Source organism: Ambystoma mexicanum, chromosome 9, assembly GCF_040938575.1.
Source record: "Ambystoma mexicanum isolate Mex_15411 chromosome 9, UKY_AmexF1_1, whole genome shotgun sequence".
In the NCBI taxonomy this organism is placed as follows: Eukaryota; Metazoa; Chordata; class Amphibia; order Caudata; family Ambystomatidae; genus Ambystoma; species Ambystoma mexicanum.
The window spans coordinates 951,902,162-951,929,221 of NC_090931.1; the positions used below are offsets into that span (position 1 = coordinate 951,902,162).

General features: G+C 45.6%; 1 protein-coding gene across 2 annotated transcripts in view; it reads left to right on the plus strand.

The window, feature by feature from the left end:
* ATF2 (activating transcription factor 2) overlaps positions 1–27,060 on the plus strand; it is a 1,079,253-nt gene that overhangs the window by 719,833 nt on the left and 332,360 nt on the right. The gene's annotated exons all lie outside the window — the stretch shown is intronic.

The following is a 27,060-nucleotide window of genomic DNA, read 5'->3' on the forward strand; positions in this document are numbered from 1 at the left end:
GAAATTAGCACCAAAACAGCACTTTGAAGGTTGCAATTGATTAAGAAAACTGTATTTTAAAGGCATTTTTGGATTTTAACCCACGTCTGTGGCATTGATTCATGTCACAGGTAACAGCACCAACTGGCATTCTCATGCAGGGAGTTCTTGTTTTGACATCAACTTTGCCTGTGTTTGGCAAGGTGGTTCAGCCTTTTTGTGATTTATGAACCATGCACAGTTTTGCAGATTTGACAGGGGTTAGCGCCTCCATTTTTGGCAGTTTCTTTCCCCCTTTGGCAAAGGGATGTAGTAGGGTGCATTGGCATGGGTTGAAATATCCCACAGTGGTCCCCCTTCAAGTAAGACCCTTCCTCCTACAACTTGTGCATAATGTTCCTCTAGATGGTCGCCTTAAGGATCAAGAGAACCAAGCAGATGCTATCCATGCATTTCTACTGGCCCAAGATGGGGGTCCAAGCAGAAGGCCATTGTAGGAGTTGTGCCACTTGCCAGATTTCTGGTAAGAGTGGCTCAACAATCCAGGCTCCATTAGTGCCACTCCATGTGCTGGGCGTGCCATTTGAGAGGGTAGGGATTGACATTGTTGGTCCCCTTGACCCTCAGACATCCTCTGGCAATAGGTTTATCTTGTTGCTGGTTGACTGTGCCACCAGATATCCTGAAGCCATCCCATTGAAGCCTGTGACTGCCAAGTCAGTTGCAAAAGCATTACTTGGCATTTTTGCTATGGTTGGCTTCCCTAAAGAAGTTGTCAGACAGAGGCAGCAACTTTATTCTAAGTACATGCAATCCATGTGCAAAGACTGTCGGGTCACTTATAGGTTTTCATCGGCTTACCATCCACAAACTAATGGCTTAGTTGAGAGGTTTAATAGAACTCTCAAAAACATGATTGGGGCTCTGGAAGAACCTCAAAGGAGAAAGTGGGATCTCCTGTTGCCATACATACTATTTGCCTACAGAGGTGTACCTCAGGAGGGTGTTGGTTTCGGCCCCTTTGAGCTTCTTTTTGGTCACCCTGTTAGGGGACCACTGGCCATAGTCAAGGAAGGGTGGAGGCTTCCTACTCCTTCCATCACTACTAAGTTAACTATGTGCTGGGGTTAAGCAAGAGAATGGTTCTTCTGATGGCTCGGGCCATTGATAAGTTGAAGGCAGGTCAGGCTCTGGTGAAACATTGATATGACCAGAAGGCTTCACTTATTCACTTCGTCCCTGGCCAAGAAGCCTGATGATGACCCCCTATCAGGCCTAAAGCCCTACAGGACAAATGGCCAGGCCATTACATAGTTGTGGATCAGCTGGGTGAGGTAAACTATTTAGTGGACCTTAGGAGACCTGGTCAGGATCCCAAAGTGTTCCACAACATAGGCTGACGGCTTTCATCCCTAGTGTTGAAATAGCAGCACTGCGTTTGGCATCAGACAGAGAAGAAGAGGAATCTGAACCTCTGCTTCACTTGTTCCAAGGTGGCCCTTCAAATAGTTCCATTGAGGGTGTCAAAGTGGCCCCTCACCTGACTCCTACCTAGCAAGAGGAAGTAAGAACTTTGCTTAGGCATTTCTCCCCCTTGTTCTCACTGACTCCTGGTTTGACACCTTGGTGCAGACATGAAATTGACACAGGGGACAGTGTATCTGTTGAGGGTACAGGATGTCAGACAAGGTGAGACCCTACATCAAGACAGAGGTCAACAACATGTTAGATCTTGGGATTATTGAACCCCCTGGTAGTTCATGATCCTGCCCTGTGGTTCCGGTGCCAAAGGAAAGTTCCTCTGAACTGAGGTTCTTTGTGGACTACATGTCCACCCTTTGCCTAGAACTGATGACTTGGTGGATACCTTGGGTGCCTCCAAGTACCTCAGCACATTTGACCTCAATGCAGGGTATTGGCATTCTGCATTCACAACCCCAGAGGGTCTTTACCCCAGTTCTGGGTAATACCCTTTGGATTAAAGAATGCACTTGCTACTTTTCAAAGGCTTCTGAATCATGCCCTAAATGGGTCTGCTTTGCATATCTGGATGATATAGCCGTCTTCAGTGCCACTTGGGAAGAACATGTGAAAAACCTGGGAATAGTAGTACAGGCTTTTCAGGCTTTTCAGAATGCCCACTGGACCATAATGGCCAGTAAGTGCGAGAATGGACAAGGATCTGTGGTCTACCGTGGACATGAAGTAGGTAGAGGGAGGATTCAGCCTCTACCCAGTAAAGTACATGCAGCACAAGACTGGCCTACCCTCACTACACAAACTCAGGTGAGAGCCTTCTTATGTCTCACTGGGTACTATTGAAATGTTATGGCAGACTACGGCTCTATAGCTTCCCCACTGACTGCTCTCACTACTCCAAAGAAACCTAAGAAGGTCTCTTGGTCTGAGGAGTGTGAGAGGGTATTCAATGGCTTAAACGACTACCTGTGCCAAGCCCCTGTCCTCAGGATCCCTGACTACAAATGCAGTGGCGTAACACAAAATGTGGGGGCCCCCCGGCGAGCCATGCTGAGCCCCCCCCCCCCCCCCAACTCGGCAACAAATCACAGGGTGTGCTACACTCTGGGCCGGCCTAGATTATCACGCTTGCACAATATGTATGAACGTGCTGCTGAAGGGGTATGCCGCACACTGTACTAGGAGAAAGATAGAAATATGTGTTTTAATGCAATACACAACACACTTTCTGAGAAAAGTTGGCTAAAAAGCCAGAGTGTTTGCAATTGTTTTGTAGGGTAACATCAATCCAATACATGCAAGTCACCAACAGTGCACAGGAACATTAACGCTTTGCTATTAAAAATGCCAGGCCACATTGAAAATATATCCCACAATCTAGACCAGTGTAGACACTTAATAACATTACAGGAAAGCATGCCATGCCAAATTTAGACATACCTAGACTGGTTGCACAAAAATGCCAGTCGAAGCAATAACACTCATCCACTCATCCAGAAGAGAGCACACATTGAAGCCTAGGTCTCTGCAGCCTCTAACAACACAGCCAAACTCTTTAAAATCTGTAAGGAACTGGCAAATCCTGATGCGGTCTCCACCTCTCCTGTTCCCTCCCAGGCCCTCTGTATGGCTCTGGCCTCTCACTTCTCTGCTAAAGCTCAGGAGGACATCCTGTCCACTATCGCCTTTTTCTCTCCCTCTTCCTCTCTCGGCCCAGCTTTGGCCATCTCTGTCTTTCCTCCCCCTTTCTCCTCTTTGTCTCTGACAACACATGACAAGGTTTCTAGACAAGTCTGAACCATGAAAGTGTCACCCAGACAGGTGCTCCCCTGCTCCTCCAGAACCATCAAGGACCATATTGACACCCTTGCTGCAGCCTTGACCAATTTCTGTAATCACTCTTTCACTACTGGAATGTTCCCCTCTCCCCTTAAGCACTCTCTTGTGCGCCCAGTCTTCAAGAAACCGTCTGCCAATCCTACCTGTCTGACAAACTGTCGCCCAATCTCCATCACCCCTTTCCTGGGCAAACTCTTGGAAAAAAGTTGTCTCCAAGAACATCAGTCTGGCTTCAGAGCTGCCAGAGACACGGATGCTGCTCTCCTGAACACCTGTGAAGATCTGCTCTCTAACCTTGATTCCAGCATTCCCTCTATCCTAATCCTCCTTGATCTTTCCTCTACTTTCGACACAGTCAACCACGCCATCCTGATCAATCGACTATGTGAGCACCTGGGCATCACGGATCAGGCCTGTAGTGGCTGACCTCGTTCCTCTTGGACTGCCCCTCCCAGGTCCAACTTGGTCTCTTTCTCTCTGCCACCTCTCTCTCTGCCTGTGGCATTCCCCAGGGCTCTATCCTCTCACCCTGGTTTTTCAACCTCTACTTGGCCCCTTTGGCCCACCTGATCTCTACCTTCTCCTCTAACTTTCAGTGTTATGCGGATGGCACTCAGCTTTCCTTCAGGCTCCTCTCATCTCTCGCTCATTCCTGACTGTCTAGCCGTGATTCAGGATTGGTGCTCCTCCAACTATCTCTGTCTTAATGCCATTAAGATGGAGATCCTTCTCATTGGGACCCCAGCCCATGCTTTCCCCTCTCTCATTCTGGCTGCCCACCTTGATCCCTCTTCCTTCGCCTTCCTGTGAGGCAAAAAACCTTTTGTGTCATCTTCGACTCCACTCTCTCTTTCTCTCCTCACATCTCGGATGTCGCCAAGAAGTCCCACTACCTATCAGCTGCTACCCCTCAAAGGGACTCTTCTCTTTCTCACTTTCCCCCAGAAGCTCACTGTCTCCAGAGCCCTGTTTCTCTCTAGGCTGGACTATTGCAACAGCCTCTTTCTCAAGCTGCCTTCCTCTACTCTCCGCCCTCTGCAACTAATCCAGAACAAGACTACGAGACTTCTCTTTGGCCAGAAGCCCAGGGATCATATCTCTCCAGCCCTCAAATCTCTCTGCTGGCTCCCGGCGGTTGCAAGAATCAAGTTCAAGACCCTTTGCATTGTCCACAAGGCTTTCTGGCACACACTACATCCAATGCTCTGTTCCAAAATACCTTCTTTCTCAAGCCCTTCTCCCAGCTACCTCCAACTCTGTAAGGGCTAGATATTTCTCCAGGCAGAGAGTAGTGGGTAGATCTCTCTCCTCTGCAGATGCCTCCCTCTGGAATGGTCTTGGTGCTCCTCTCAAACTTGAACGGACCACCTGATGTTCAAAAAGCAGCTCAAAACTTTCCTCTTCTCCTCTGCTTTCACTCTCTCCCTCCCCTGCTGACCTACCTGACCTACCCATCTGCTGTACCGACTGGTTGCTTGGCTAACCTCAGAATCTCACTGAGTCCAGGCTCTTTCTTGATCAGTCACCCTTGCACTGCCTCCGGCCTACAATGCACTTAGGGGCTGTATCTGTATCCCTACAGTCTCTTCTCCTTGCATTGCCCAGGGCCGCACTGCCCTGGCTGAACTTAGAGCATTACTGCCCTGTTTTCCCCTCCCTTCTTCCTTGCACTTCCCCCTCCCTTTTCCCTTGCATTTCTAATTTTTTCACTTGCACGATTTGAATGACACAAGGTCTAGTAAGATCATTTTTCTTGACCGCCCTCTGTCTTCCCTCCCTGGCTTGTCGCGCCTAGAAACACTTGTGTACAGGCATATTATAATAGACTTATATCATATCATTTTATCACAGATGCCCAAATAAATATACAATTCTGCATTAAACGGCTAGACTGGCAGCACCCAAATGCCAATCTAGCCGGGTAATTACACTTAGCAGGACTGTTTTATCAGAAATGCACAGTTAAAAACAAAAGTCCTACCAAACCTAGGAATAACTAGACTAGCTGCACCAAAATGTCTCTCTAGCCACTAATACCACATATCATGCCTGCTCAGCCTGGGCATGGACAACCATTATGATGGATCGGACAATCCCGCCCCCCACACATCCCCTCTTACCTCCCACGCCCTACCCCAACCTCCAAAATCAGCTCCTTGGCCCAGAATTACCTTCATGTCCCTCTTCCCTGTCACACAGTTTATGTTTAAAGCTCTTTTTTTTAAATTGATTTAGCTGACATTATATCAACTTTTCAATATCAGGCTCTTTGCCTCATAGATAAATACTGGGATGAGGAAGAGTCGATTAGGAGTAATGAAGATACAGGTAGCTAAGTCAGGCCCTACCTCCATGTACCTCTACCTCATCCCAGTACTTGTGTATGAGGCATAGTGCCTCATACACAAGTACTGCCTCATACACAAGTACATGAAAAAGGAAGAATAGGGCTAGGAGTAATGATGATTACCAATAAGTAATTAAGGCATTAAACACAAGTAGGGGCTTAACAATATTGAGTTGACTGGGCTGCAGCACGCAGCACTCAACACCAGAAATGTTGGGCTATGTTGACTCAACCTGGATGACCTTCAAAGCAGTTGCCGGACAGAAAAGGACCCAGACGGTAAATGGCACCTGGGTTTCCCTGTTAACAAGGGCCCAGCAATTACAAACGTAAAGCATTTCACTGTTAGTACCTGCATTCAAACGCCAAATAAGTTTGGCAATTTAAATTGTGATGTGGGTTTAGTACTTTCATGCCAGGGAAGTCATTGCAAGGGTAGAAAGGGAACAGGAGACCGTTCATTCTCACAGCAGTTCATAAGTGGGTGCTTTCACACTTAAAGGAGAGAGTTAACTGCTTGTAACATTGAAGCTGTACTAGAATAGTCTCATTAAAATGTGTAAAGAAGTTAGATGCCCCCACACAAATAAGTTTTCCCCTCCCCCAGCACCCGTGAAGTTAGCGCCTCTCCCAACATTTGAAGGATCAGTCCCCCGAAATGTAGGTTTTGTTGCGCCCCTGAACACAAGCACACACACCATTCACCATATACACGCACGCACACCCAGCCATCCATACATTTAAGTGTGCACCCTTTCACCATACACTCACACAGGAAGCCACCCATACATTTAATTGTGCACCCTTTCACCATACACGCTTACCCAGCAACCCATACGTTTGTGTGTACCCTTTCACCATACACGCTTACCCAGCAACCCATACGTTTGTGTGTACCCTTTCACCATACACACGTAGCCACCAACACATTTAAGTGTACACCCTTTCACAATACGCACACACACACGTCATGGGATTAAGGGGGAGCCCTATAACTTCAAAAAGAAATAATTGTTTCTTCTTGAAATTACTCTGAAATCATAAAGAAATTGTTTCCGTTAGGGCCCAACCATAATGGAAATAATTTATTTATGAAGGCAGAGTGACTTCAAAAATAAACTATTTCTTTTTGAAGTCATTGGGCTCCCCCCCATGACATGGAGGCCTCCAGCCTGGGGTCTTCGATGTCATGGGGTGGGGGAGCCCTCGGACTTAAAAAAAAAAACAGTTTCTTTTTGTAGCCACTCTACCTTCATAAAGAAATTATTTCTGTTACAGAAATTATTTCTTTATGAAGGCAGAGTGATTTAAAAAAAAAATGAAACTAAAAAAGATTATGAAAATATATATTTTTTCATTTTATTTTTCCAAGTCGGGCTCCCTCCCAGGACTTGTGCTAGCGAGGACCCCCGCACTGCGGGTTCTGTGGGGGGCCCTGCACGCCAGTGTGCAAATGTGATTTTATTGTGCAGACAGATGCCTCTGACACTGGGATAGGTGCTCTACTACCACAGGTAGATGAGAAAGGCAAGGGTCACCCGATTGGAGTTATTAGTCGCCAGCTTAAGGACAGAGAGCTCAGGTGGTCCATTGTAGAGAAAGAATGTTTCTCTGTTGTGTGGGCCCTAAGGAAGCTGAGGCCCTACCTCTATGGGACGCACTTTAATGTGTAAACTGACCATAAGCCCTTAAAGTGGCTAATGAACATGAAGGGAGAGAATCAAAAGTTGCTCAGGTCCATAAGCCTGCAAGCGTTTGACTTCACCATTGAGCACAGGCCAAGTGTCCAACATAGCATTATGGGTTGTCCAGAATGCTTAGTCGACCTGAACATGAGGCTCATCCAGGGATGAATTAATTCCCTCTGTCCTTAGGCCTGGGAGGGGCGAGTGTTAGCACAGATTTAGCTTAGGTGCAATTTTCCCTCCATTTGTGAGCCTCCCCCAAAAGTTTTGCTTTTGTTTAGCTCACCTAACCTGACTTTTTCCAGTGTAGCACAGCCTTCAGCTGCACTCCTCTGGGTGGGCTTTCACTCATTTGTTATGGGGAAACTGCCACATCCTTCAGGCTCTCAGTACTGGGAAACTATGGTTCCCTTAGTCTTTGACTATGTTTCCATTTGTTGGTAACTTTTTATCTATGTGCCAGGTACCTTACAGTACCGAGCACAGAGGTCCTTTTGTTTTATGGCCCTAGCTACCCTCTAAGGAATTTTTGGTGTTTGGTCAAGTGTGCCTGGGATGAACTGGTGGCAGCAATTTACTTTTAAAGTATTTTTACTTCGTTTTTATGAACCATACCATGTTTAATGAGTTTGGCCCAGGTCTGTGGCCAGTGCCGCCAATGTCTGTGCCACAAAGTCTTTTGTTCTGTCCTTTGGCCATTTTGTCCCTTTGTCTTTACCCAGGTCTTGAGACCCGGGTATTTCTTATTTGGGCTTGAAGTCTCCTGCAAAAACTGCATCTTTCGTGGGCTCCCGCATGTCACATGTGCTAGTGGCCAGGAAGAGGTTTGGGACTGTCTGTCCCAATCCACACTACTGGCGCCAGTATGTCTGGTATGCCTGAATGACTGGAACCACTGTGGGCCACGATTGACCCAAGTCTGGCATGCATGCAAGAGAGCAGATTTTCCATTGGCTATCTGGGATTTGAGTGCAAAACGAATCTTGGATAAGAGAAAGGGCTCTGCATCTATTCCAGGTCGATCAACTGAAGTTCACACCGAACCGCAGGAGGAGCAAAGTGTCCTTAATGAAAATGCAGAATGGAGGAACTGCCAGAGATGTGCCAAGGTTTGGCACCCTGACCCTGCTGTAGTCCTATTGGACCCCTGCTGTTGCACCGTACCAAGAAAACCTTCAAGGGCGCTTCGACCCTTTGGAGTAGTGGGAACAACTACCCTCAGCACCTCCTGTTACCCTCACAAAGAGCCTCTTCGGAAGTGTTCCTGGGCCATCTGTCCAGCTCTAACCCAGGGAACTGCACAGAAATGCCGCCGTCCCAAGTTGAGACTCGAGACTTTAGGAATCATTTACCTGTGGTCCTGGGCCCTCTCCCACCAAAATACGTTGTCCTAGCTCCCCTGGGTTGCGATTTATGAGTGTGCCATGCGGTAAGCATTTGCGGTCCCTTTTACGCCTCGCTGTGGTGACTGTCACTGTAAGTGCCTGCAGACCTACCCCACCGTGTCCTGAGACGTGCTGCACCAGACCCTGAGAATCTTAGTTTTTAGGTTTACTTCACAGGTGGCCTCAGGAGCACACCAACTATCAAGGACAATTCCAAGAGATTTTATTGAAAAGATTGAAAAGGAGCTCCCTTTGGGGTTTTCCTCTCTCTCGTCTCCGTTGGGCGGTTCCCTCCCTAACTTAAGCAGCCTATTCCCCAAAATAGATACTAGAGATTGGAGACTGGAGATTACCCCCACTGTTTATTATTTGCCTGACTGGCTGTGATGGCCTAAAGGCAAAACCCTTATCTCTCTCACTTCCTCTGTGAACAATGTAGGTGGATCCAACCTGATTCTTCACAATAGGAATGTTACCCTGAAGATGTGCCTTCCAATCACCCGGATTTCTCCTATGCTGCTTCTCTGTCGCTCTGGTACTGCTTTCCTGATGTTCGATCCTTCATTTCCTTGTTTGCATGTCTTCTACACTCTTCCCCTCTCTTCCTTTCACTCTACCTCTGTTCTCCTTTTTATTCCAAGGCCACTCATCTCCCCTCTCCGCTCGACTACTGCCCCGGCCTTTCTACTACACTCCCCTCTCTGCTACTCTCCACCCTACTACTTTCCCCTCTCTGCTCTACTACTCTACCATCCCCACACTACTAAACTACATTTTACCCAAACCATTTCCCTCTTTTCATTCTCCCAATCACCTTCTCATTCACCCCTTCTCTCCCTCTGTGGGTCTCACTCACCTTCCACGCATTCTGAAATCCAAGAGCCGCTTTCACCTCCCAACCATTACCTCACATTGCACATACTTTCAGCAATCCTCCTCCACTGTCCTTCCTCCTCTCGGTCTTTTGATCTTCATTCTCCTTCCCTGACCTCGCCCAAAGAAGCCACACTGCCTGGTTTCGTGTGCCACGTTTTGTCCTACCCCTTCTATTGTTTCTCTTCCTCAGCTGATTATGGCCGAGTTTCAGGCATGAAAACACATATAACAGGCTTGAAGCCCCACCCTCTTTTCGTATGTAATGGCGGCCTGCTCAAAGTGTAGACAATTTCAGAGTTTTTGTGCTCGCTGATGCTTTCTGATGGAGGTTCGCTAAAGTTGTAGTCCTTCTAGCATTGGTTTCTAGGCTACACCCAGCATCTGGATAGCCGGTTTGATGTGCAGAAGGCTCTGTGGTTCAACTGAAGGTGCAATCAATTTCACAGTACATGCCACATAGAGCATCTAGATTGCTTATTTAATGTGCGGATCACTCTGTGATCTTATAGTTCCTCGCTTGCTCGCTCTCAGTTGGGCTGCCAGCCTTTTGGCAAAATAGGGTGGGACTTACTTCACTTAACAAGGCACAAGTAAAAGGGACAGAGATTGGGGGCCTCTCACCTCCCACACCTCGCCTCTATGGTAGGGCTGGCTCTGGTAAACACCCTGATAGCACTCCTGTCCCACATTGAGATGGGTCACCATCCTCTCTTGACTGTGTCAGGTGAACCTGTCAGATTTAGGAAATTGCATATATTCATAACCCAACTTTTGCCTTGTTATAAGTATAGGCCATTCATAATCCATTCCTAAAACTTGTTTTCAGTGTATTCGCTACCATCGCCACTTCACATTTGAAGTCATTTACCTAGATGATGAGCTATAGGAACTTGAAATAACTCCTTAAATGTAGTCATTAAATTTAATTTATTTAATTAATGTTTGTTAAGCTTTGCCAATAGCAGGATTTTGCACTGAACTGTGGCTTTTAATCTTAAGACTATGCACCGCTTTTTAAACCTACGAAAATCAAGTCACTAGAAAATCCCTAATCTGATTTCTCTGTGTTGCTTAATTAAGTCCTGTTTCCTGATTGGATGAGGGCTATACTTTCGACAGCTTTTCCCTGCTGCTCCCATATCACTGTCAGATAACCTCTATGTCCCACTATTTTCCTACACCTTTGTGAATGACCCTTTGATTAATTTAAGCTGGCTGCCAATCACACATGCCTTATACACTGGTGCCTTTATTTCACAGGCACAAAGCATCGAGTGGGGGTGTCCATGCTGCTGAAATAGTGGTGCAGCTGCAATTGTCTTTGATTAGTAGACCTTAGAATGCAGGCATCCCCATATTTTCCAAGTTATAAAAACCATAGATATGACCATGGGGTGTGACCCTGGAAACCCAAGGCAGGACCATGTGCTGTTTGGTCACTGAAGGCACACGTGGCTCAGGAGTCCTGACAGTAACAACTTTCTTATTTCACTTTAGGAATTCTGGGTTAGTGTCCTAGAATGTAGCACTTCCACACAGTTTGACTTTTATCTAAATTGTCTTTGTTCCAAAGTGCTTCAGGCATCCTATTCTATGCATTAAGATAGAGCTTGGACTAAAGCTCAGCTCTCTTGGACCCCCAAATCATAGTCTCATTTTCTCCTGCTCAACTTTCTGTCTTTGCTCCCTTCTCTCATGCTACAATATAGTGTGCATCCACAGGCTTCCCCATTCACCTCTGTTTGGACTGTTGTGGGCATCACACACGCTCCACTCTTTTCTCTAACTCCACAGGTCAAAGTGTCTCTGAAAAACTTGCCTATATCAGTTAGTCTATTTGAAATGGATTCCTTCCTCCCACAGATCTCCCATCTTTGATATTCTATCTCCACCACAGGCTGCCTTCAGAAGCGTATTCACAACAAGTGGCTCATCCCCATGCCGGACATGGCGTCAGGGGCAGTATATAAGGAGCCGCCATGGTCAGTGAACTCGGTTTCCTTTTTTGACACACTGTTTATTTTGGGAGCGCAAGTTAGCGTAGGCAAAATTTATACTTCTGCACCATGCCTAATCCTGGGAAGGTCTCATGCTTTAAGCCCTGTGTGGATTGCGGGAGGCACATTTCTGCCTTGGACCCCCACAGGATATGCATGTACTGTTTCGGGAAAGGGCACAATCTACAGGACTGCCGGTTGTGTCAGTCCATGTATCCTAAGGCTCTTCGGGAGAGTGCTGCACAATTGTTAACTTTTTGCCACAAGAGCAGCAGATAAAGCCCTTACAAGTCTCTGGGCTCAGAGGGGAGGAAGGTGGTGGTGGCGGTGGTGGAGGATGGTGAGGAGCAGGAGGAGGAGGAGGAGGAGGAGGAGGAGCAGGAGTAGGAGGAGGAGGAGGAAGAGGGGCACAATCCTGTCTGAAAGGACAAGTAGGAAAAGAAGCATTGGAAGAGGTCTAGCTCCCCAATAGGCCACCAATAGGCTTTTTGGGGTACCACTCTTATTTATCAAAGAAAAGGAGTCATTACTCGCTGGTCAAGAGACTTCTCAAAGGATGCGGCTCTGGTATTGCAGGTACTGTTTCTCACCCAATCCTGTCCTAGAGAGATTAGACCTTTTGCCAAGGTGCCAGCGGCTTCATCCCCGGCTCTGGTGGTGCCCACTTCACTTAGTAGAGTTAGCAAGGATTCCTCTCTCAACTACAACTGCACACCTGCTGACACCCACCGCTTTTGATCAGCTCTATGCTGGTTCGCCTTCAGGCGTTGAGCTGTAAGCACCTGTCCACCTGGCCATGGCAGCGTTGATGTCGGTGACCCCCAGGCATATGCCCTGCTTCCAATGGGCAAGTTTATGTCAAAGATGTCTGACATTTTTAATGAGAAGGGGGCTCCTTCCCATTCGGGATGCAGCCCAATTATTCTTGGGGAGCCAGGGACGACCAAGAAGAGTAATATGGTGAGTTAGCAGACTTGGATCTGGCCCAGGCTTACTGGACGCCAGTTGCCCTGTACACCTTCCTGGAGCTGGACATCATTCCATCGCCGGCTCTGGACAGGCCTTGCTCTTCTTCCCAGAGGTTGATGGCAATGGTTGCATTAACACAGCAGTTCTCAGAACCCACCAAGCACAAAGTTCAGTTTGAACTGACCAACATCTTGGATGAAGGTCACCAGAGAAAAACTTTCAATCCGGATCTGGAGGTCCCCATTGTTGATGATCTGGGAGAAACCTGTGTCAATCCGTGTGGAGGAACAGGACTTTGTGAAGAAACATCACTTGGCTCCCTCATATCTGCCTTGCCTCTCCATGTGTACATCCCTGGAGAGTTTGGAAGTAAGGGAGCTATGGCGAACCTTAAAACCACCTCTCCGTATGACACTCCTTTCCAGTGTTCTTTTCTGTTGTTTAGTTGTTATTGTTTATTATACTGAAAACATATAAAGTCTTTTTTATTTTTTAAACACCTCTTTCCCACGCTTCTTCCAGACAGGGAGAGCAAGATAGTGGATGCTTGGCGCAACGTGTTTGCTTCAGGCAATCTCGCTCTGAGAGTGGTTAATGCTTCCTGTGCTTTGGCTAAATGCTCTTTTGGCCTCCGAAGTGTGATCTCTGAGCTGGCAAAGAATCTCATGGCTAAGGAGATGGAGGGCTTATACTCCTTGCTGAAGGATGGGAAGGAAGCCGCATGCCAGATTTTGCAATCAAGCCTTATCATGGCTGATTGTGTTGCACATGCCATGGGCAAGGAGTCAGTGCTGAGGGGGGCACTCTTGCATTCAAAGCTGCTGGATGTGCCCTTCGATGAGCACAACCTCTTTGAGACGAAGGCAGATGAGTCCTTTTAGATGTTTCAGGTGTCGCCAGCCAGGGCCGAGTCCTTAGACCTGGCAGTTCAATAGCCGTTTAGCTCAGCCTTACGGGGTTCGAGGAGGTCTCCCGGGATGCCACCCAGGTAGGGGAATGGAGGGCTTTCTTTTTTCGTCAAGGAATGGTGTGAAATTCCTGCAGAAACCTGAGTGTTGCAGGTTATAGCTCAAGGTTACTCCCTTTTTATCAACACACTCCCGAACATGTGCAGAGCCAGACAGGGGGCTGTTATTCTTTACTTTCTGGTTACAGAAGATGACGGGGGCCTGCTCAACATCCTAAATCTGAGGCTGGTGAACCTGTATCTTTACAAAGAGAAGTTCAGGATGGTCACCTTCGCTCAGATCCTCAGGCCCTCGAACTACAGGACTGGTTGGTCTACCTGACTCTACAGGATTCCTAATTCCATGTACCAATCCATGCCATGCACAGGACGTACCTGAGATTTGTAATGAGGTCTGCCCACTACTAATTTAGATTTCGGCTGTCCGCCCTTTCTTTAGCACCCAGAGTCTTAACCAAGCTGTTGCCAGTGTTAGTGGCTCACCCCAGGAGGGAAAGCATACAATACTTGCACTATCTGGATGACTGGCTACTCAGAGCTTGCTCTCTAGAGCAGGCTTTCGGCACATTGTTACTGTGCCTGCCTATCATTGTACAGTGTGAGCTTCTCCCTGAACTTCAAGAAGTCTCATGTTTCAGTGTCCTAGTCCCTCTTTTATCAGGGTGGTCTTGGAGACCTGCCTGGGCAGGGCCTTCCCTCTCGAGTATCTGGCTGTGAATATCCTTCGCATGGTCCATGTCTTTCAGTCCCTGAAGCTCGTTCTGGCAGTCAGGTGTACCCTGGTTGCCTTCCTCCCAGTCTTTTCGAGGAAAATGTGTGTTGGTCCTGACAGACAACATGGTGGCCACGCTCTACCTCAACAAATAGGATGGTGTTGGGTCCTTGCCTCTATGCAGATATAAAATGTGGCTGTGGTTCTGGGCTCTGTAAAACAATGTGTTTTTATCAGTGGCCCATCTGTCTGGGATGGACAATGTCCTTACGAATGTTCTGAGCCCAGAGACTTCGGGCACCCATGAAAAAGGGAGCTCTGTCAGGAACGTCTGGAGGAGATCTTGGTCCTTTGAGGGACTCCTCAGCTGGACCTCTTCACTTCCAGTGTTAACTGGATGTTTGAATTGTTTTGACCCAGGGAATTTCCTCCAGAGGGGAGTGCTTGGAGATTCATTGGTTATTGAATAGATCTTGGATCTTTTTCATGCTCTCCTGCCTATCCCTGCCATTCCGCTAGCTCTCAGGTGACTGTGGCATTTGTGGTTCACAGTGATAATGATCGCTCCAGGCTGTGCCTCTGTTCCTTCCAGCTGCTGTTTCGGCACAGTACAAAAAGACTGTGCCAAACATTCATACCCTTGATAGCTGATGTAAGTGCTGCGTAATGATTCTGCAATATCACTTTACTAATGTCATGGTACATGTGCACCTTGTAACTTCCTCTGGTAGCCCCCTTGCTACTGTAATGAATCTATGGTATTCACCCCTTCTCCATAAGGGGGAGCCACCTCCTTTGAGACTAGGGAGATGAGTCCACTCCACGATATCCTCTCTAGGGGTATGAGCAAATAAGACCTCACAGGAGTGACTCCCCCTTAGGGGACAAATGATCCCGTTCCTACGAAGTACTCCCTAGATTGCCCAATATATTGGCATATGTGGGACTGCGTGCTGAGAAGAAGAATTTAACATCTTTATATTTTGCTGCAGGAAATGCTAAAGTGAATCTATCAGGAAGAGGAAAAGATGATGTATCTTTAAGGCGAGACGTATATGTAACTGAGACGAGTGGAGGAGGGAGGAAGAGAGTGTATGGTATGCAGGGTAAGCCCCTTGAAGTGATCACATCTTGGAGGAACAGAGTAGAGGTAAGCCACAGAGCTTGCAACTTTCAAATCTGCGAGGAACGTCACAGTGAGACTCTGGCAAGAACGGCAACGAGGAAACCACTGCCCGAGCAGAAAGAAGTATCCAGGAGTTGGTGTGACCACGATCGGCTTGTGGTGGGTGAGACTCCTGTTAAACAACACTGAGACCATCACAGTGGGAGCACGAGAAGCTCCCTATCACCTGCGTCGGTAGACGGCTGGAGCCTGAAGGTAAGCTGAGAATGTGCCACCGCAAAAAAAGCAAGAACGAGAGAGCAACAACAGAAAAGAATACCACAGCATGTGCTGAGTCCTGCAACATTTCCCTACGCTGATGACTGTACAGGGGAAAACGGGAAGCACGGGATGCCACCGGGACAAGAGTATATGAAGAGTGCATCTGATTTCTGTCATAAAGACGTGATACAAGGAATACAAGAGTATATGGGCAACTTGTCCCATTCATAAAGACGACACACAAGAAATAAAGTGTTCTGATTACCTATTTGAAAAGCTCTTAAAGCAAGTAACAAACCCTGTGAGAATAATAAAGATGGACTGGAGACAATTACCTGGGAAGTATGGGAAAAGGTCTGCTGATCAAAGAGACAAAGACTGGTTAAAGCAAAGCCCCAGCATGGCTTCTAATGAATATGAGATAATACTATCAAGAGAAACAGAGACTAGAAGAAAGAGTATAAAAGAAAGAACCCAGGTGTGGGAAAATCTAAAAGGTGATCAGGTCACTTGCACAGAGGCCAAGGAACATTGAGAGACTGTGAAAGAGTGCTAAGTGAAGACAAGAGTGTGAGAGACTGTCTCAAAATAAAGTGTAAGCAACATAAGCTTAAATAGAGCACCAAGCCCATAAGTGTTTTTCAAGAGCTACAAGAGTTCATGACGGAGATATCCATAGCTTATCAAAGAGGATTGTATAAATAATCACAAGTATAAGAGAGAGACATTTCCGTACAGAAACTATCAGGAACTTTGTGAAGTCCAGGGAAAGAAAGACCTTCTCTTGGCTCAGTTTAAGTTGGTTAAATTAGTGGTAGGGTCAGGTAGAATTAGGCTTGGATCGGGACATTTTTACTTTGGGCTGTCCTGACGACAGATGGCAGGATTCTTTAGGTAGGTAGGATGATCCCTTTAGCAATATCGAAAGTTTGTCCTTTCTATATAATTTCATTGAACAGAGATTCATAATGTCCTTAATGCGTCAGACTCCTCCTTCCGACCTGCCATACTACCAACACAAATTCTATACCCCACCAACCTCTGATGTTCGTCATGTGGGTGGGAAGGCTCACTTGGACATTGCAGCACTTTTTTGATTGTAGTAGATAGGCATTTGTAAGTTTGTGACAGTTTTAGTGATTACAGGTTGGGACTGGTCTTGTCTTTGGAAAGTACCAATAGTTTAATAATTTCCATTCTGTCAATCAGTGGTGCAAGATTTGTAGCAATTATTCCTTTGTTAAGATGGCCGCCAACTAAGTTCATGAAAGTTTCAATATCTCTGTTATTTGTCAATGGATTTTTATTTCAAAGATCTCATTCGAAAGGTATTTTCTGACTAAGGAAAAGTGGGTCTAGCAACATTTACATTGAAGGCAATGCAGTTTCAATGTTCATGCTCAAATTATGAAACCTCGTTTGTACTTTTAATTGGATGTTCCATGGGAAGTAAAACCTATCAATTGCTACTTTATTTACTTCTGAAATATGATTAGAAAGTAGGAGGACTGAGCAGTTAATATTATAATCTTGAGGTAAAATAATTAAAGAGTCCTTTTGTAGGTCACCTGGTGGTAAGTAGTTAATTAATCTATGGCGTGTCTTCATAGTAACATTAGCTTTGTTTGTGCTGTTCATGATTTTCTTGTGGCCTTGTACACTTTCCTGCAACCTCTTTTGCATAATAATACTCTTGATTGAGATGTCTTTGCATGCGTCAAGCACCAAGTGTATTCCCAATACTACTTTTTAATGTTTTGGATTAATGCTGGTGCCAGATATTTGCATGTTTGAATTCCTTTCGACTTATCCAAAGCTTGTTTTCTGCCAATCCATCAACACTTCCCACAGAAAAGATACATTTAATGGAATATTTTTAATTGCTGTTGTTTGAGTTGTGTGTTTGCTGTTTCTGCTGCTGCTTTGCAGTAGTGGAGGTCAGTCCTCAATATACCGTGATTGTGGTACAACAGAATTCATGGTGCCCTAAGGTCTACTGTAATCTATGTGGCACCGTGATCAGCTTACAACAACCAGTTGGCAAGTAGTGATCTGTCTGCCCTTAACTCTGCACCAGTACCAGTCACTTTCATTTTTATTTTCTTCTGGGTGTTTCAACACAGATGCTCAAACTCCAACTGCTAGCAATGGAAGAAGCCCCTAAATGCCTGCATCCCGCTACCCAAACTTGCCACCCATCCCACCTCTCCTGCAATCTACCCCCAGGATTACGCTGTGCAATTTGCAAATATAGGCCCCAGGTAATTGGTGTTAAAAAAGGTGTAATGTCTTCCAGTCACGGGCCCTGGTTTACGTTCTCACTCTTACCCCATCACAACCCGGTTTATCTGATTCAGTACTACAGCGCTATTATGTAAAGGAACCTTACTCTAGGACTGCCATTGCTCTCTGTTATTACCTACTTTGTAAGGTATTTCTACTCGAAATGAGTTCTTCAATAAATACAAATTCTTCCTCAGAATTATCTGAAAATAAGAGCACGGAGCTGGCCAAACTTTTTTGTAAATCGCACACTAAAAAATGCCTTGTTTGCAATGTTGACAACTTAAGGTCAATCATATGAAAGAATGGATTTCCATTCTGTTTAAGTTCCATAACAAATGTGTTTATTGCAATAGCCTCCCTGTTTACTGCTTCTTTTAATGTTTGTGTGATGCTGCGTGCTCTGAAATATCTTGTGTGCTGGATATCTTTTCAGATATTTGGGCAAGTACTGGCGCTGTTCATAAAAAAAAATAATTGTAACATGCAAGTGCTCTAGTATGTTGTGTCATGCCTACACAACCTCTGGCAACCTCCAATGCTCTGTGTAGATGTCCAAGCACTTCATTGGCTCCAATGGGGAAAAATGGAATATTAGATTTCCTCACAACCCTGTTTACCTTTTCAAACTCGCTCCAAACTGGAGCATCTGATTCTTTCAATAATTTATTTCTGGATGATAGTGTTCCATCAGTATTTATGAGCGTTTATTGCAAAGAAATAACCAATGATTGCACATCTAAGGGGCCTTATTACACCCAGCAACGACTCCAACATTGCTATGTCATTCCTCATTTTAAATGTTAGTTTAAGACTAGTCTTGAATTCTGTCACACTCCTTAGTTTTTTTTAGTCATATTACATTTCTCAGTGGTTGCTAGCAGGTCTTAAATATCACATCTCTTGATACATTTGGTTTTAATTCTTCTACCTTATTAAGAAATTCTGCACAGGGAGGCTTCTTGAAGAACTCTTCCAGGTAACAAATGTTTCTGTGCTAATTGTGTTTCACAGGATGATTTGTTGTATAGTGCTCTCACTGTACCGGACATCCCACATTTCAAGGATACTGGATCCCTTACTAAAAAAAGCCAATATCCCGTATTAAGGCATTTGGCTAGGCTGTAACACAAGTCAATCACAAATACCCTATTGAGACATTATTAGCTGCTGCATATGATGATAGAGACTCAACTCCAATGACAAACACGTTTAGATGCTCTTCTACAAATGTTTTTTCTTACATTTCCTTATATGTTAAAGTCTACTGAATTGATTGCTCCTATGGGGTATGTGACGAATCCTTGGATGGCGTCCCTTCTCCCATGAGAGAGAACACTTCTCATGTGGGCGGTGCGGCTACATTCTAATAATCCCCCTGGGGGCGGTGCACCACAGGAGGATCATATGGGCAGGGGGATCATGGGATGAGGGATGACACCCTAGGAGTGATGCAGCATATCCATACCACTATTCCATCTCCTTCACCCTCTTACCCTCTCCAAAGTGTTAAGTCCCTCAGTACTTCTATGTATGCAAACAAGGTAGAGGTTTGTCCTCCTTTTTATACTGAGATAAAGAAGTAAGGTGTTGGCATCCTGAGGAATACTACTGCAACGAAGATGCGCTGAGTGCAGAAGAGCACCCCGTGGCACCACAGTGAGCAGTCCAACCTCTTTGATCTAGCTGAGCCCAACGAATGAATAAAGTGAAGAAGGACTTAAAGCAGGAACCAGTCCTCCTTGGAGGAGCCGCGAGGACTGTTTTCGCTGCACCTGTGCAAGCTGAGATGCCCGGGAAGAGGTTGAGAGCTCTGGGGCTGGTCCCGAAGTACTCGTTGGGATGGCAGGCTGGCGGACAACTACTGCAGACAAACCCGGGGTGTGGGAAGAAACACGACTCGCAGAAGAAAAACTGGTGCTGCAAAGCCGCCGCAGACCAAGCCAGGCCGCTGTAAGCAGCACAAGTCACGCGGCTGAAGGAGGAAGCTGGGAGAAGATGGACGACCTCGCAGACCGAAGTCACAGATACGCAGGATGGCTAGAAGACTCTGGAAACCAGAGAAAGTGGAGGCAAGCAGAGGAGGGGGCAGAATACTCCAAGCCTTGAGTCTGGGACTCTGAAACTGCAGGAAAGAGGTGGCAGATAGAAAAGGGGGAGAATACCCCAAACGTAGGGACTGGGACCCTGAAAATATTAGCATACCATTACATCCCTCATTATGGGCCTCATTACGAGTTGGGCGGTGCGGTAAAAATGCAGCGGTAATAGGTTACTGTCTCATTACTGCACCGCCCACTTACAAGTTAGGGGGAAAGTTGGAGGATTCACCTCCAGCTCTGAGCTGGAGATAAATCTGGTGACCTTCTGCTAATTTTCAGTGCAATTACCGCAGCACAATTACTGCCAAAGTAATTGCGCCGAAAATGCCCCATTGAGTCCTATGGACTCAAAATAAATGCCAATAATACAGCCAGACCAAGTGGCAGTAACAGCAATTGCATTGGGTGGTATTCCATCAGATTTACTGCTGGGATATCACCCAACTCGTGATGAGGCCCTGATGACGTAGTGCTTGGGAGGAGAGTAAACCAAGACTACCCAGAAGGAAGAGCAGTGCTGGAGAAAATACATCAGTACTCATCTTTATAGTCCGAGTACCTGGGATAAGGTGAACCAGATTGGCTTTGCAATCGGTAGTACTTGGCAGGAGAGAGAGTACACCAAGTCTACCTAGAAGGTGAACGTTAAAGCCAGGCAAGTCTGGGGCTCGCACCGCTATAAAAAGGACAGTTGTTGAAGAAGGTAGTACTTGGTAGGAGAGTATACCAAGTCTACCTAGAAGGAGAATTGTATTTGCCATGCTGGTCTGAGAATCACACCCATAGAAGAACAACAATTGCAAACTCTTAATTACAGTACTGGCAAGAAGAGCAAACCTGTTTGGCTGTGGAAAAGGAAGAGAAACCTGGGCACGGGAAACAACCTGTGGTATTGTGAACATTGTGACGAAGCCGAAAGAAGGGAGATATACTCTTATCATCTTAAGGAATTGGAACCAAGGGAAAGTAGGCACTTCCTCTTGGAACTTGTGAAATACTGTGAGAAGTCAAGTGAAGGAGAATATTCTCTTGTCCCCTGTGGACATTTGTTTTTGGGCCATTTGGAACTTTGTGTTTTGGAACTCTGAGAAGAAGAGCCTGCTGAGCAGACAACGCCTTTGCACCTTATATTTAGTTATTAGTGTGAGGGAGAGAGTTAAGGTTTTGACATAACAATGGACTTATCTTTATTTTGCCATTCTGACAAAACCCTTTAAGATTTATGTTGAGGAAGGAAACCCCCTCTTAGCCTTAGCGCTAGTGAGGCCTTTCACCAACCCCATCTTTTCTTTAATAAAAGTCTGTAACAATAAAAATGCCACCTGTGTGCCGGTCTCTCACTACTGCACCCTCACAGGTATCTGGTGTGATTGGCAGAACACACAATCAAGTAATTTGCTTCAGCACTTCTATTACATTGACAACAGTCCAGGTTGGAACACACTCAGGATAGGAGCATGTTTCCTAGCTTCATTTTAGGAATCTGAAACCATTGCATAATCTTCCATCTTGCTTGAAAATCTTTTGCTCTCAACTTTCAGTTATAGAATTTGCTCTACTTCCTGTTTTGTATAGAAACCATGACATGTCTACTTCTCAAAGGATTATAATCAATCAAGAAGTTTATTTCGGATTCAAAATCCATAAAACACATAAGACCAAACAATTACAAGAAATAAAACCAAGCAATTACAAGAAATAAAATCCATTCCCTTGAAAGTATACGCCAAAACCCCATTATACAACTTCAAACAGTCCAATAATAAAAAAACATATGAAATACAATACAATACTATCAATGTAGCGACAAAGTTTAAAACAACTCTAAAAACGATATGCCTTTTCACATTACAGCTCTGCCGGATAAAATGTATCATCCCTCACCCTGTGCCCTCAAAATCCCCTTTCTAAAATACATTGCCTCTTCAGAAAGGAGAGCAGTGCCCATGCACCCGGAACAGAGTCTGCACTCAGAAGAAATGAGATAGCTGCTTTATGATGATGGATCTTGGTCTCCCTAAGAACTGGAATTATCGTTACTCTCCGGATCCCAATATACCCTGGGCAAAACAATAACAAATGCACCAAATCATCTTTATTATGTCCACACACTGGGCATGCCGCGGAAAACCTTTCCAGTTCACTGTATTCCCCCGCAGGAGGAGGCAATCAAACCTCACCTGTGTCAAATAAATTAGGGTTGGATCTCATGTGGCCAACTAATCGTTGTATGAAGATTAGGCAAATTATTTTCATACTCAGAGAGCATTCTCCTCCTAGTAAACACTTCGCCCAGAGCAGATTTGTGACAATTCACCTCAATTTTTGGTAAAAGGGCAGCTGGAGGAAAACAAATACTTAGATTGGCCTCTCCCAGGATTTTATCTATAGAGTCAAGCCAAGGAATGCATTTTCACCCCACCCTACCAAATACAGATCTAATAATGAAATGGCAAAGAGTGCATTCGCCCACAACCGAACCCAAAAAAAGATCGGAGCCAACGCCCACTGGTCCTCCCAGAATTCCAGGCCCAATTCTCTGTGAATAGATAAACACGCTGAGGAATTAGGGAGCCCCAAAAGTATCCTAAAAAATTGATTCTCTTTGGCTTGCAAATCGGCCTTCTTGAAACCCCATATTGGAGCACCATATAATGTAACTGCCTTTGATTGAACTACTACATTTTAGATACCACATCAATCGGTTGGCCCTCACACCATGACATAAAGCGAAAAATACCCCCTTTTTGTTGGCTCATTTTAGCTGACTGTTTTATTAGGTGTGTCTTCCCGGTGAGAGCTTCCGAAAAACAAATCTCTAGGTAATCAAAGGTCTTCACCCTAGGGATGACTTCAATGGCACAAAGCATGGGACACATTGCGACTGGCCATTTTCTACCCATGCATGCCATGACCGTTGTTTTTTTGGAGTTGATTTTTAGCCACAAATTACTCATAAAGGCTTCGTATGCATTTATCAGAATCTGGAGTGCTCTCGGGATCCTGGCTAGCAATACGGTGTCATCCGCATGAGCTAGGACAGGGAAAGCCTGCCCCCGCAATACCAAATAATCTGCCAATGTATTTATCAAATCCTTCGAGAGGCCATTGATATATAAACAAAAACAGATTGGGGCCAAAACACAACCCTGCCGCACGCCACAGCCTACCTTGAAGCACGCTGTGCAGTGTCTTCCGGGTCCACTGCGCACACATGCCTCATTGTCACTATGGATATCCACCAGCACCCTCAATATGTCCCCTGGACAGCCCATGGATCCCAGTACAGCCCAAAGCTTTGACCTATCTACCTTGTCAAATGCGGTGCTCAGGTCCATAAACGCTAAAAACACCACCTCTCCTCTGCAAAAAAATGAGTTTGCCGCTAGGAGATACAAAGGATTATAAATCTGTAGCTCTTCTGTCATCATTAGATTGCTTCAAAACTGTACCAAATGGCTAAATGGAGGCTGGAGCCCCTTTTCTCACATGTGTCACCGGAGTGGAGTGGGTTTCATTGGTAATTCCAGAGCCAGCCAGTGGACCAACACTGCCTTTGGTGGAGAAGCACTCACATAAAGTAAACAAGTGTATGGGTACAACCACTTGAGAGTGTGCTATGACCACTTGAAGTCAATGGAGCAGCAAGCTCCGTCACCAATTCCACAAGGCCTGCCCCCAAAGTCCTCAGACAAGTGAATCAAAGGATAGCTTGGTACTGGCAAATTGCGCTTTGCCTCTGAAATAATAGTTTTGCAATTTTAATGTTATAAAGACTAATCAGTCTTGTTAAGCGTACATCTGAAAATAATATATTCCCAAAGATCAGCCAACGCGTGTTTTGACCTAAGGCCTTTATCCTGAATGCTAGTTATGTTAGTCCGGAATGTGGCGCACGAGTTACATAGATAGAATTCATTGAAAAATGTTTTGCAGGATTAATTCCCAATAATGGATCATCTGTCTCATCAGGTGCACCTTAATGGTTTGATTGGCTCCATATCAACGGGTTAAAGTCCCGGGTGCCGCGCGCCTGTTGACTGATCTTTGGGAATACATTATTTACAGATGAAGACTTCAGACTGATTAGTCTTTATAATATTAATATTACAAAACTATTATTTCAGAGGCAAAGTGTGATTCGCCAGTACTAATCTATCCTTTGAAACACTTGCATATTCTCACATTTCTGGCTGGATCCAGGTTTTGCAGATCTTGTTTCATGACCACCCAGCCCCACGGTGCACTCGTACAGACAAGGTAAATACCCATTGCTAGTAGCACAGAACCAATCGTGCCAAATCCACTTCTGCCTCACTTCAATATGGCAGACTGCATCTAAACCCTCTGTGTAGTCTAACGAGGACAATCATCCCGGCCAAATGGAACAGAGAGAGGAAAAAACGTCATCTGTGACTATTAAAGTGGAGATTTGAAGCACCTCAGAGACAGGAATGGGAACCAGGACAGGGCCGATTCTGAAACTTGCAGATAATGAGGGAATTTGAGAACTAATCCAGACAGTTATTTTGCAATCAAGTGTCATTCACAGCCTTATAAACAAGAGAACACGGGAATTGGCACAGTCATGGTGGCATTCCAGATCGGAGACGGTGCAACTAAAGCGCTAGGCAGTGACTAAGCTGCTGGAAAGAACCAACACCTATGGAACGAAGAAAAGCACCATCCTGCTGAGGGCTATAATGATAATGATAATAATGATAATGATTTGTTATTGATATAGCGCCTTATGCCAAAGCGCTTTACAGAGAACATATTTACATGCATTTATATGCATCTCCAACTGTATCTCCGACCCTGACCGTGGTCATCAAAAAAGGAGAATAAGTTGCAACAAGCCTTCTGAAAACAGAGACTAGAGGGAGAAGGCCTGAGCATGCTGAAGTCCCAGGCCCCAGTTGGCGACCCCGGGGTGGTGGAGTTAACTTGGTCTGATATTGTCAAGGGGGGGAAGGTAAATTACCTGGCAAGGAGTCGGGGGGTGTGAAACTCTTGCTGATGATGTAATCCCCTATTGTAAGAAGAACTTGCTAAGAGGCGTGTCTTGTCATCATACCAATGGGCTTTGGAAGGTGACCGACTGCCAGAGGATGACAGTGGGCCTCATTACAAGTTAGCCGGTCCAGCTAACTACAAGTTCTGTGGCCGTATGGTGTTACACCTGCCAGGTCTGACCCGGCGGGCATAACGCCACCGGCCGCAGACCGACGTGGAAACACCGGCACCATTACTGCTTGGTGCCGGTGTTTTTCTGCGGCCCCCATTACCATGGAGTCCTATGTGACTCCACAGGAATGGGGAGTAATGGAATGCCGGCGCCGGAATTACCGGACCACCGGGCTGTAATGCCCCAGTAATTCTGTCAAGTCCGGCGCCGGCAAATCCCCACGAGTCCGGCAGAAGCCTGCCGATTTTACCGGCACGGCTACCTCCGGACTCGTAATGAGGGCCAGTATCTTTGCAAAGAGCAAGCCCAAACGAAGTTAAGAAGCATCCTGGGTGCTAAAACCCTGTGACTGGGAAGGCAAGAAGTCTGCTGAACGCTATATTTACACTTGAGACTGTGACTTGAAACATCAAGAAAGTCCTTACACCTGTTTAGTTCTATAATCGAACATTTTCAATATAGCTGCCTGTTTTGTGTTCTAGTTGAAACCATGGGCTCCTTTAGGGTCTTCGCTCCTACAGCGTCCGCTGAACAAGTACCTATCTACTGTGGAGTCCCGCAGGGGTCCTGCGTGTTGCATACGCTTTATAATATCTTCACTAAGCTCCTCTTTGATCATCTTGATAACATGGGTGTCACTTACACGAATTACAGGATGACACCCAGGTCCTCATTACACTCACGGGTTGCTACGACAAAGACTCCAAAATACTAAATGAAATCTATCTGGAAATACAGGCCTGGATGGCGGCCCATATCTAAATGACGATAAGGTGGAACTTCTTATCGTTGGCTCCCAAACGCTTCTGAACAGATTGGACTCATGCTATGAAACCTTCAACATTGATGGGTACATCATCAAAGTTGCCAAGGAAGTAAAAGCCTTAGGCGTTTTCTTAGCCTCCACCCTCTCCCTCAAAAAACAAGTCAATACCACAGCCTCTACTACAGCATATACCAACAAACTAATCAATGTGTGCAAACCCTTCTTGTCTACGCTCATCTGCCTTACACTAGCCAGGGCCTTAATCTTATCCAAACTAAACTTTTGTAACACCTTATTCCTTGGTTCTACTGAACGTAATCTGAATAGATTACAAGTTCTGCAGAACAATGCCTTGAGATCTGCCCTCAATATTCCACGCTCCAATCATATCTCTGCTATCAGACGGGACACACATTGGCTTCCAGTACGAGATAGAATCTTGCTGCGCACACTAGTCATCACGCATAAATGCCTTTCAAAAACTGCCCTGAAATACCTGACTGACAAATTCTGGAGGAATTTATCATTGAGAGCTACTATATCCTCATACCTTCACTGCCTAAAAATCTCCAACTATAAACTGAAAACTGCAGGGGGGGGGTCTAGATTCCCGGTGCTAGTGGCCAAATGCTGGAATGCACTTCTTCCGACTATCAGAACCGAATCTTCTTTTTGGACATTCAGATCCAAAGTGAAAGACTGGCTCTTTGCACAGCAATACCAACTCATACCTTAGCTACTACTTAACTCACTCTGCTGCCCACTCTTTTACTATGTATCACCGTTTTGTGAAACCAATTTGCTTGACCTTGTAGATCAGCTACCTGCCGCTCCTTCGGCTTCTGTACTCTCCTCTCTTTAATTGTGTAGAGGACTGTTCCTCAGCTTCTTGTTTGTAATACCATTGTTGTCATACTGATCAATCTGTAACCTGGTCTTCATGCTTTTTGCTGCTTTCTTTGCAACTGTACCTGTAACGACTCAACTATGCTGAAGCGCCCAGATACCTCAGGGTTAGTCACGCTTTATAAATAATAAACTAAACTAAACTTTAAATGTTCCCCCTGTTCCTTATCTCATGAGCATTTGGGGCCACTGG